Below are 10,243 nucleotides of genomic sequence, written 5' to 3' on the forward strand. Positions count from 1 at the left end.
CAGCTCTTCATATTCATGCGACTGGAGAGTATTTTCTTCTCTGAAAAGGATAAGCACTGGATTGTAGAGTGCTCTTGCACTGAAGTAAGTTTTCTGAGGGTCTTGTGTGAAGTAGCCCAAATATGCCTCAAAATGTTACTTATTACACAACCTCAAGAGATCCGGTACAAATCAAAGAAAGAAGATACACTGACAAGGTCACCTCTCTGTAATTTTGCAAATGCTGCGGTATTTGGCTTTATCTGAGAGAACAGAAACAGCTTTTTATTTCGGATATGGGACAATATGATGAAGTAGATTTTGCTAGAATATGACAATATGCAAAAAGTTGATATTTATTCATCAGGGCTGGATTATTTTATTTAGATTCATTACAATATATATTCTGATCAGTTAATCGCATTAAAGGAATAGTTCACCCTCAGGCCATTCAAGATGTAAATGAGTTTGTTTATCCATTTGAACAGATTTGGAGAAATTTTGCATCACATCACTTGTTCACCAATGGATTCTCTGCAGTGAATGGGTGCAGTCAAAATAAGAGTTCAAAAACTTATACAAAAGTAATGTAACAAACCCACAAATCATCTCGTCTAAATCAGGAGATAAATATGTACATATCAAGCACTGTTTACAAGTGAAAACAGTCAAAAATGGTTCTAAACAAATATGTTGATGGATTTTGATGTGAGAGGAGAACGGGTGACTCTTATTATGTAATATGAACTATTTTCATCAGGAGCAATGGTTTAAAGTTGATGAAGGATTTGTTTCTTACAAACAAACAGCTTTTCAATTTACAAGATTTTAATTCATGGACTAAAGTTGTATGGATTACATGATTATCATGATGCATTTATTATCTGTTTGGACTTCAAATGTTTTCCAGTGAAGAAAAAAAAAAACTCATCTACATCTTGGATGGCCAGAGGATGAGCTACTTTTAAGAACATTTTCATTTTTTGGTGATTTGTATAAATATTTATAATATAATATGACCACTATAATGTGGTTCAGTTTAGAGAAATGTGAATTTGGGAGTCATTAACATATGTTTTAATTCTGTATCATAAATACATCCCTAACCTTTAGACTTGGGGGCTGTTCACAAAAGTTGCGTTATTGTTTTTCGGCTGTGCTTTTTAAAATGTACGCATGCAGATGGACTTGTCTTTGCTGTTGCGTCACACCTTGCTTGTGATTTGTTAACAAATAATTATTTAACCAAACACAGTAAATGTACAACTTTATTATTTATCAATTCTATTTGTTAGATTAAAGTCCAGCCCTCGGGCGGCATGAGGAGATAAGAGCAGTTGAGAAAAAAAAAGAAAATAAAAATTTGGATAAACTTCAGACTTGTGATGATCATGTATTGCATCATGGATAAATGGTAAAACTTCGGGTGATGCCACTGAGCCTCAGCCTTGAGGGGCCCAGATGTAAAAGGGACAAAAAAGATTGAACAGCTGGATCTGCCATTATTTGGCGCTCATCACAGCCCTGCCTAAATATAGAACCCAAATCAGAATTTCAAATGAATCTCACTGTTTGAAGATCAGTTATGTCCACAGGATACATTCTCCTGTTAATTCTCTCACTCTCTCATCCACTTTCTCATTTCCATCAGGCAAGTGACAAATGATTGCAGCATTTATTTATTTTTTTGTCCCTGATATGCAGTGCCTCTTTCAATTTAGAAAATTATGCAACTCCAAATCTACAACACAATAAATACTGAAGACAAACTTTTCTTTGGGAGGAAAAATGAAAAATATTTGCAGAAACACAAGCGGGCCTCAGCCTGTGTTGCCTGGAGAGAATTTTCCATCTAAAATGTATAGGTGTAAATATAAAGTATACAGTTGTAGGTAGTTTACCATTAATGTAATCTGTAGATAACATTGCACCACACATTATGAATTTACATCATTTGTGTGTGTGTGTGTGTGTGTGTGCGTGCGTGCGTGTGTGTGTGTGTGTGTGTAGATTACTAGTGACATGTTGGACAGGAATCTGTATATATCCCCCTTGAAGCTGATGCTATGGTGAGTAGTTAACTGTCTCACTGAGAGATCTCCAGCTTTAGGATGTCAGGAAATGTCACAGGGAAACAAGAAAGGATAATACACAAAGTGCTGACACCAATTGTTTAATTATTTAGAAGCAAAATTGATGTGATAGGCAGGATACTTGGAAGATGACGGACAGTTTGCATCATACTATCCATCTGTTTATGCTAAACATAAAGATTCCATTTAAAAAGGCACGTGGCTCTGCTTCACCATCAGGTAGAAATAAATATACCATGATATAAAGAAAAGATATAGTGTTGTGATAAAGATAGAAACTTCCTAGAAAATATCAGATAATATTTATAATATAGACATATCTATGATATTTAATGGGTCTTTTTTATGTGTGCTTTGTATTTAAGAATAAGACATCCTGGGGACCTTGCCATCAAAAAGTTTGCTATAGATGAACTTAGTGTGGCCCCCTTTGTAACAGGTCTACATTGTCAGTTTTTTCCTCTGAATTTGCTTAAGAAATAAAAGAACATTTGAAGTTGCAATATTTTCATTTAGCCATTAGGATTTTTGATATGGATCAAACCTTCTGCTTTGATCTGTACAGGAAAGTGCAAATTAAAATTCTGTAAAATATGTTACGGAATCAAAAAGCTTGTGCAAGCAAGAACAGTAAAGTTTGTTGAGGTTTTAAGATATAAGCTGATGGGCAGGGGGAATTCAGGCTCAACAGACATTAAAATGTTCCTTGCAGACAAGCAGATAAAGCGACCTTCTTTAACACTAGGGGGGAAAATCACCAGTCCAGAAGGAGCGAAAGAACAGAATGAGACGATATAGAAGAAATGTGGAGGAAGCCACTAACACTCACTGAGGATTCAGGACTGCATGAATTATGCATTACTCCATGAGAAGGTGAAATAATCCTCAGTCTCACTTTTTAAAGGTCTTACATTGATAATCCCTCCTTTTACTTCAGAATGGCTGTCTTAGTCTCTTTCTTTTTCTTTATCTCTCTTCTGCCCTATCTGCATTGGCCCTCTAATCATTATTGAATGTGTGGGGTTAAAACGAATCCCTGGAACTAGATTAGGAGCGAAAATGTTTCTGGATGTACTTTAGTAATAAGGACAGTTGGCCACATGACAGAGCTCAGGCACTCTCACATTTGCCAAAGTTTCTTGTTTTTGTTTTGTTAAAGTAAATCAGAGTTTGTTTGGTTAGTCCATGTGTTCTACCTTTGAACCCATGCATATATGAGCTAGTTTGCAATATTAACTTTTAGCATATACTGTACATATTCAAATCTTAACATTTTCTCTTTATGGAAAATGGAATCCTACACTACACAGATTTGTGTCAGATACCCTCTAGATTGACAATATGATGGTCCCCTTGAAAAGGACCCCATTCCTGAAGCTACATTTAAACATTTTATAAAATGCATATGTATTTGCTTTTTTCCTTATTTTTAAAATACATTTTATTTAATTTTTTCCAGCTGACCACTGGCCAACCTGCAATCCACTGGAAGTGCCTGAACCAAAAAACTTTAGCAATGGCCAGTGTTTTTGTTTTGTTTTGTTTTGAAAACATCCTTTTTCAATAATAATACATCAACACAGGAAAGAAAACAACAAAACTGCATGTATGTTTAATTACATTTGCATTATTTTACATTTCTCAGAAAAATTGTTATTTCATTTCATTGAACATGAATCTATTCTTTCGGCAGATTTGGGCATCATTTGACAGGCACCCCAGGCTTTCATAGTACAGAGTTAAATTGTCATATACTCATTTGTGATGGTAGTCCAATGCTAATATGCATGTGTTAATAGTAGACAAGACAAATGCAGTTAAAGACTCTAAATGCAAAATAAATACAATAATATGGAAAAGTTCTGAATATGGAAAAGCCTCATTAAAACATTTAGAATATCTGCAGAAAACTAGTGTGTGGAAAAATCTCCATAATCCATTACACTATTTTTTTTCCGTAGCAGATATTTGCGGATAATGGCATTTAAATATTGCATTTTGAAAAATGAAACATAAAAAAACATTTTTTGACATTTGTCGAAATCCAGAAATGTGTAATATTGGGAGGATTAGCCAAAAACCAGAGAATGTTGAAAAAATGAGCAGCAGAAAAGATTAGGATTTGATACTTTTAACAGATGCATCTGACACTTTTGCAAATCCTCATTCTTGCTTTCTATTGTTATCATGAGCAGTGGAGCTGAGCTCAGTGCAGATTGCAGTCATACAGCTCTCTGATGATGCCCTTTTTGATCCAACAGGAAGTTATTACAAAGCTTCCTAGTAAAGAATGACTGACACAATGACAGTATAAAGCAAAAGAGTTTTGAAACAGAAAGGGGCTTCAGAATTACTTTAAGGTTTGGAAAAGTGCAAGGATGTTTTTGACGAACGCATTTCTGTTCTCATCCATCAGTCCGCCTGGCTGTTTGAAGACTTCCCTCACTATTCACACTCTGTTTGGTAAAGAAAGTGATGTAAATATGTGTTGACACTGGAAGCTCAGCTAGAATTGGTTAAGGGCGGCTTCACAAATATGTCTGCAGAAAAATCTTCATTTTTGATGCTACTGTATCTGGAGAGAGATTATTTTTGCTTGAAAAACTTCTCACCAGTCAAAAGCCATGAGCAAACTGCCTGACTAGCGAGCAAAGGTGAGCAGTTTGGTTAAGATAAAAACATGTTTTCTCTCCCACCAGAAATTGCAGCGGAAGATCCATTTTGTTGAGAACCTTTAACGACCCCCAACAGACGTGTGTGTCAATAAAAGGGTTTTCTGCCTCAGTTTCACTTCCTTGTCCTCCTCAAGTCGTTTGTAATGAACCAGCAGACACTGACTACAGGAATATCTAGCCAAGCGCATCTCATGTTTCAGAGATTTCACAGTTTTGATGGATCATACGGGATTACGTCCCGAGACAATCTTTGCTAATGCTTTCCATGTTTAAAAAGCTGTTCTCTGTTTGTTTTTGTCTTTTCAGAAGTTCTCTCTCAGATGAGGAACGTTGTTTCAGCTCCTTCTGTTGTGGTAGGATTTGGCAAACCTGCGAGAACTCCTCATTGTTTTTGTTTTTTCACATCCAAGGGAATTTTGCGTTGGTGTGAATTATCAGGAGACCCAGCGAGCATCACTGCCTTAATTAAGACGCTTTGAGAACACTGTCAGCACATACATGTGCTTTGATCTCAGATACGTACAAATGACGCGCCCACGTCTGGAACCAAACGGCATTCCAAACGCCAACCCTTGACTACCAGTGCCAACCTCATTAGAGAGATCTACCTCTCCTGCACCACACAAATTGTAAACTTCAAGGATTTAGAGAAGAATTAAGCCCACGAATCATCTCTGGAGGTTTAATCTAATCCTTCACATTTTAGCGATCATTCCTTTCAGTTCTTGCCTGGAGTCAGACTGTCTTCCACTTTCCAATTTCAAATGATCCAAAAACTGGCAGCGAGACTCCAACTGACCTCCACGTGCTTTCAAACACTCATCTCTAAACTCAAGGACTGCTTTTAACATTTCTTCCCTGTAATATTCCCTATTGTTCACACTAATTATTTAATTTGACCATTAAGAGAACTAATTAGCCTCTTGGAAAAGTTTCTTATTTTACCGCTTAACATTAATTAATTTCAAATCAAGCCAGAACTTTAACAGCTCTTTTGGTTTTAATTGGGGTTATATGGATACTCAAGGTGAAATTAAACTACCCTTGTGATTTAGAGGGACATATTGAGGAACAATCTTGAAAACAGTATCAAAATATTGAAGAATTTCCAGCACCATGCATTAAACTAAGATTTTATGGTTGTATTACAGTAACATCTGACTGATTTGACTACCTTTTTCACAACGAGTGATGCTTTGCCAGGTGAAATTCTGCATGTGGCTGTTTTCACAAACATAAATGGCTCATCCAAGACCAAGGCTGTTGAAGATTTCTGGGATGTTTTTTCCCCCTTAGGCAATCTGAATCACCATGCAGGTCTTGGAAGCATAAATACACATGTGTATGTATAATTCTGTCACTAATTAATTGTGCCTAACTTCAGGCGATAGCTCGCTTTCTGCTTCTAGCACCTGCTATAGTCTGCATGACAAACTTGCTTAACTACAGTATTGGCTTGACAGGAAAAAGGGTGGGGTGGGGGGAGACTCAATTTAAGCAATCCTATTTTTATGTAGTTGATAGTTTATGGTGATTTTTTTTTCTCTCTCTCTCAGTAAGCCCCTTGAGGAGTCTGCTGTCATTTCTTTCATTTGCCATCTTCACAAAGGACGTACATTATTACACTCTGTCTGATTTTAAGACATTAGAAATTTGTTAGCTCAACACAGATCACCTCGCCAAGTGCCTTTGCATGAATCAAACCAATTTGTGGACGGCTGTTCTCTCCTGTGCTTGACTGTAATAACTGTAGCATTGAGGGTGAATCAGAATCAAGAGCCAAGCACACATAGCACACTCAATCAGTGTTCCCTGGGACGAAGATCAGCCTTTCATCAGATGGAACATGTCCGACAGGAATCCAACCTGTGGCTTAAGGGAAGTTCAGTACAGTGTAGCTGGCTTCTGCTTCCATCTTGATGATTTCATTCTTTGACTCTTTGACACAGGTCATTCCCTTGGTATTCTGAGCTTTTGATTTCCAGATGAGCACAGCGGAGCGCAGCAGAGAATACGACCTATATAGCACGACTATCTTTCGCACTAGTTTAGGTCTTTAGGATGTATTAGAAAGAAGTTTTTTAGTTTTTTGCCAAATTGGCACAATGCATTTGGTGAAGTGATGATCATGTCATGATTTGAAAGCATCAGTGTATATTAAATATTTCCTTTTTTTTCCATGTTATAATGTTTATTTTTTCCCAAATTTTGCTTATTTGTAGGTTTAAAATGACCTTTTGAAACCCATATATGGGTTCAGACATTGGACCCCATTGTTTGTATTCACATTTCAGTGGTATTTTTCATTAAAATACTTTGGATCGTCCATGCATTTCCAGAGTATATTAAAAATCTGTAAACTCTCAGTGCTGAAGATTGTAGTGTTTTCAGGCTGCTTTGCCCTGTTGTGTTACCTGTAGACTCCGCAGGTGGAGCAGTACAGTGACTTCCCCCCGAGCTCCTCTTGTGGATTGGCATCCCCAGAGGCTTTGAATTATTCACACGGTCTCCAAGAGAGCAGTACCAAATCTCAACCATTTGAGCGGTTCATGTCTGCAGCCACTGCAAACATTTCTCTGTCACTTTACCTTGAATGACAGTATACCCAAACCTTCTCAACATGGAGGCTGTAGCATTCACTTTGTTCCCAGAGATTCTCACTTTCCATGGTTCGCCTTTTTGAAGTCAAGCTTTGACAACCCCTGGGATCTCCACTGTGTGCTGTATGTTTATGCTCTCAGCCATTCGCATGCCATTGTTGACAGTCTTTTGAACTACAGAATTGCACAAACTTTCTTTCTCCTATTTGTCTCACATTCAGAAGTCAAACAGTGAGCTGCAAATTAACAGCAGCGCAATTTGAATACAGCCAAAATTCTCTGGGAAAGATGCGACTCTACTTATGTGCTCCACTTCTTGACAGATGGGAAAATGCTGCATGATGGTGAGTGAATATTAACATCATCGTTATAATCAAATGAATATTTATGATGTCTCTTCACTGGACGTGAAAGAATTTCTTTTGTGATCACACATTTATTTTGACTGCAAGTAGTGCTCTGACTCAAGCTGTAAATTAGTCCAGTTTTCACTCCCATGTCTTTAATGGACCATTTAATAATACTGTAAGATTTAATCTCTCTTGTATCATGGTGTTTGGTCAGATCTTTTTCATGTTGCGTGTGTTATCTATTAAAATGTATAATGGCTAAATAAATAAGCCAGATAAATGTCAAAACAGAGTGCTGCAACTAATTGTAAAGTCATAGTCAAGAAAATAATGTTACCAATAAAGTGAGGTAATCCTGGTTGTTTCAGCTAATATTTCTCTTTTTCATAAGTTAAATAAAGCACAAGAAATGCATATCAATTTGAGCCAAGTATCTCTTGTAAAGGTGTACAAATTCCTAATGTAAGTTTAGGTAAAAGTAAAAGGGTGCATTTTATTCCCATGGAGCATTGCACAGGTACAAGGGAGATGCAAGGCTATTTATTTAATGCTGGTGAAGCCGCAGGCCTTCCATTTCCCTCATGTTTTTTGGTATTCTTTTTTTTTGTAACTACAGGGGAAGCACATCAAGTGTGTCAAGAAGAAAAACATAAGGAGAGAGAAAATGCACCAGAGAAGATGGCTTCAGTGACATGACAAGAAAGCATATTGATTTCTCTTTAGGGTCACTGAACTCAGTGGGACATTGCAGAACAGGAGAAAGAGGATAAGACAGAAAGAATGGGAAATGCAATGCATTAGCGAAGGCAGCGGAGATGCTGTCTATTCAGAGTTTTACCTCCAGTCTCTCTAAATGCATGAGTTCACAGGAAAAAAAAAAAGGCTGGGCATTATTTGATGTGTCTTGAAATGACAGGTTGCTTTTATGTGGCTTGCAACCTAATAAACAACAAGGAGGACTTGGATTTGCAGCCATTTCTAAGCTACATATGCAGAATTATTCAGTTTCCTTGATTATTCAGTACGGCAGCTCCATGACTCCTACATTGCCTCAAGCTTTTGAATAAGTAAAAAGACTTTGAGTTTTTAAACGATGAGACCGGCCCTCTGAGATTCTTTGTGGTCCTATTTCACAGGTCTCTCTCTGTTTCGCAGTGGATTGCCATGGTGACGACGCACAGGCTGTGCTTGGCCTTGGTTTGTATGGTGTGCCCTCATTTCCATCTGAAAGGTTTGTTCGCTTTCACTATCTCACTGCTGAATCCACTTCAGCCAGTGATACATATCTCTCATGGCTCTTTCTCACTTTCTCTCGCTGTTTTCACCCTCCATTTGTGTTTTTCGCTCCCTTTGATGAACCAAGGGGAGGTACTGATTCCCATTTCGGAGGTGTCTGACCCCTATTGAAAGGTCCGCGGGGCCAGTCATTCAATTTGGCCCGTAGGAAATACATGACTAGAAGCTCTTAAAAAAAGAGAGTGAGAGAACAATTCTCATAAAAATGAATAAAACAAGAATCCAGCCTTTGTTTTACCTTGGTCTTCTGTGTAACTGAGCATGTTTAAAAGCATGTTGACATTCAGTCAGACAAAATAATTTTGTGTTTTGTCTGCTCTTTTGAGCTTGTTTTTTTATGACATGAAAGAGATATAAACATCTAAAATGCTTATGTCTCTGGCTCTTTAGGTGGTGTTAATGAGCCATGCTGTTATTGTTTAATTTCTCTTGATCTTGATTCTCTTGCAGTAGTCATGTTCCTTCCATCCAGCCCTAATCGTGTAGAAGTCGGTAAAACCTAATTTAGAATTTTGTACATTTCTTATTCTTTGATCATAGTTAATGTTCCCTTAATTGCAGTGGAACAGCTTTACTTTAAACTCCATCTTTTGCACTTTATTTCAGCAAACTAGTCGTGGCTGGTGCGTTTTGATGAGCGGGGAAGCACAGATGTAAGTGACATAAAGTATCCTCCGATCTGTTTCTTTCCTGTCTGTAGGGTTGATCATAAAAGCTGCTTCTCTAGTACAACTAAGCATTAAAATTTATTGAAAATAACTGATTAAACAGAACTTCTTCCAATGTTTACATTTGCCCAAAAGTAAAAGTATAAAAATGAAAGTATATGAATGCTAATGTTACAGTTTAGTTGTTCAAAAGTTTGGGTTCAGCAATTTGAAATAACTGATTCCTATTACAATATATTTTAAAATTATATTTATTTCTGTGATGGCAAAGCTGAACTTCCAGCAGCCATTATTCCAATCTTCAAAATCATTCTAATATGCTTAGTTGGTTCTCATGAAACATTTATTATTATCAGAATTGAAAACAGGCGTTTATAAAATGTAATATTTTTCAGTATATTTTAATACAATTCTTCAAATAGAAAACAGCATTTAAAATATAAATCTTTTGTAACAATCTCTTTACTTTTAATCGGTTTAAAGTGTCCTTACTGAATAAAACAATGTAGTTCATTTTCAGTTGGTCACGCTCGACGTCACATCGGTGACCGACTAATTACGTTATCCCAATTAATTGGTCAC

The sequence above is a fragment of the Carassius auratus genome, chromosome 11 (genome assembly GCF_003368295.1).
Source record: "Carassius auratus strain Wakin chromosome 11, ASM336829v1, whole genome shotgun sequence".
Taxonomy (NCBI): Eukaryota; Metazoa; Chordata; class Actinopteri; order Cypriniformes; family Cyprinidae; genus Carassius; species Carassius auratus.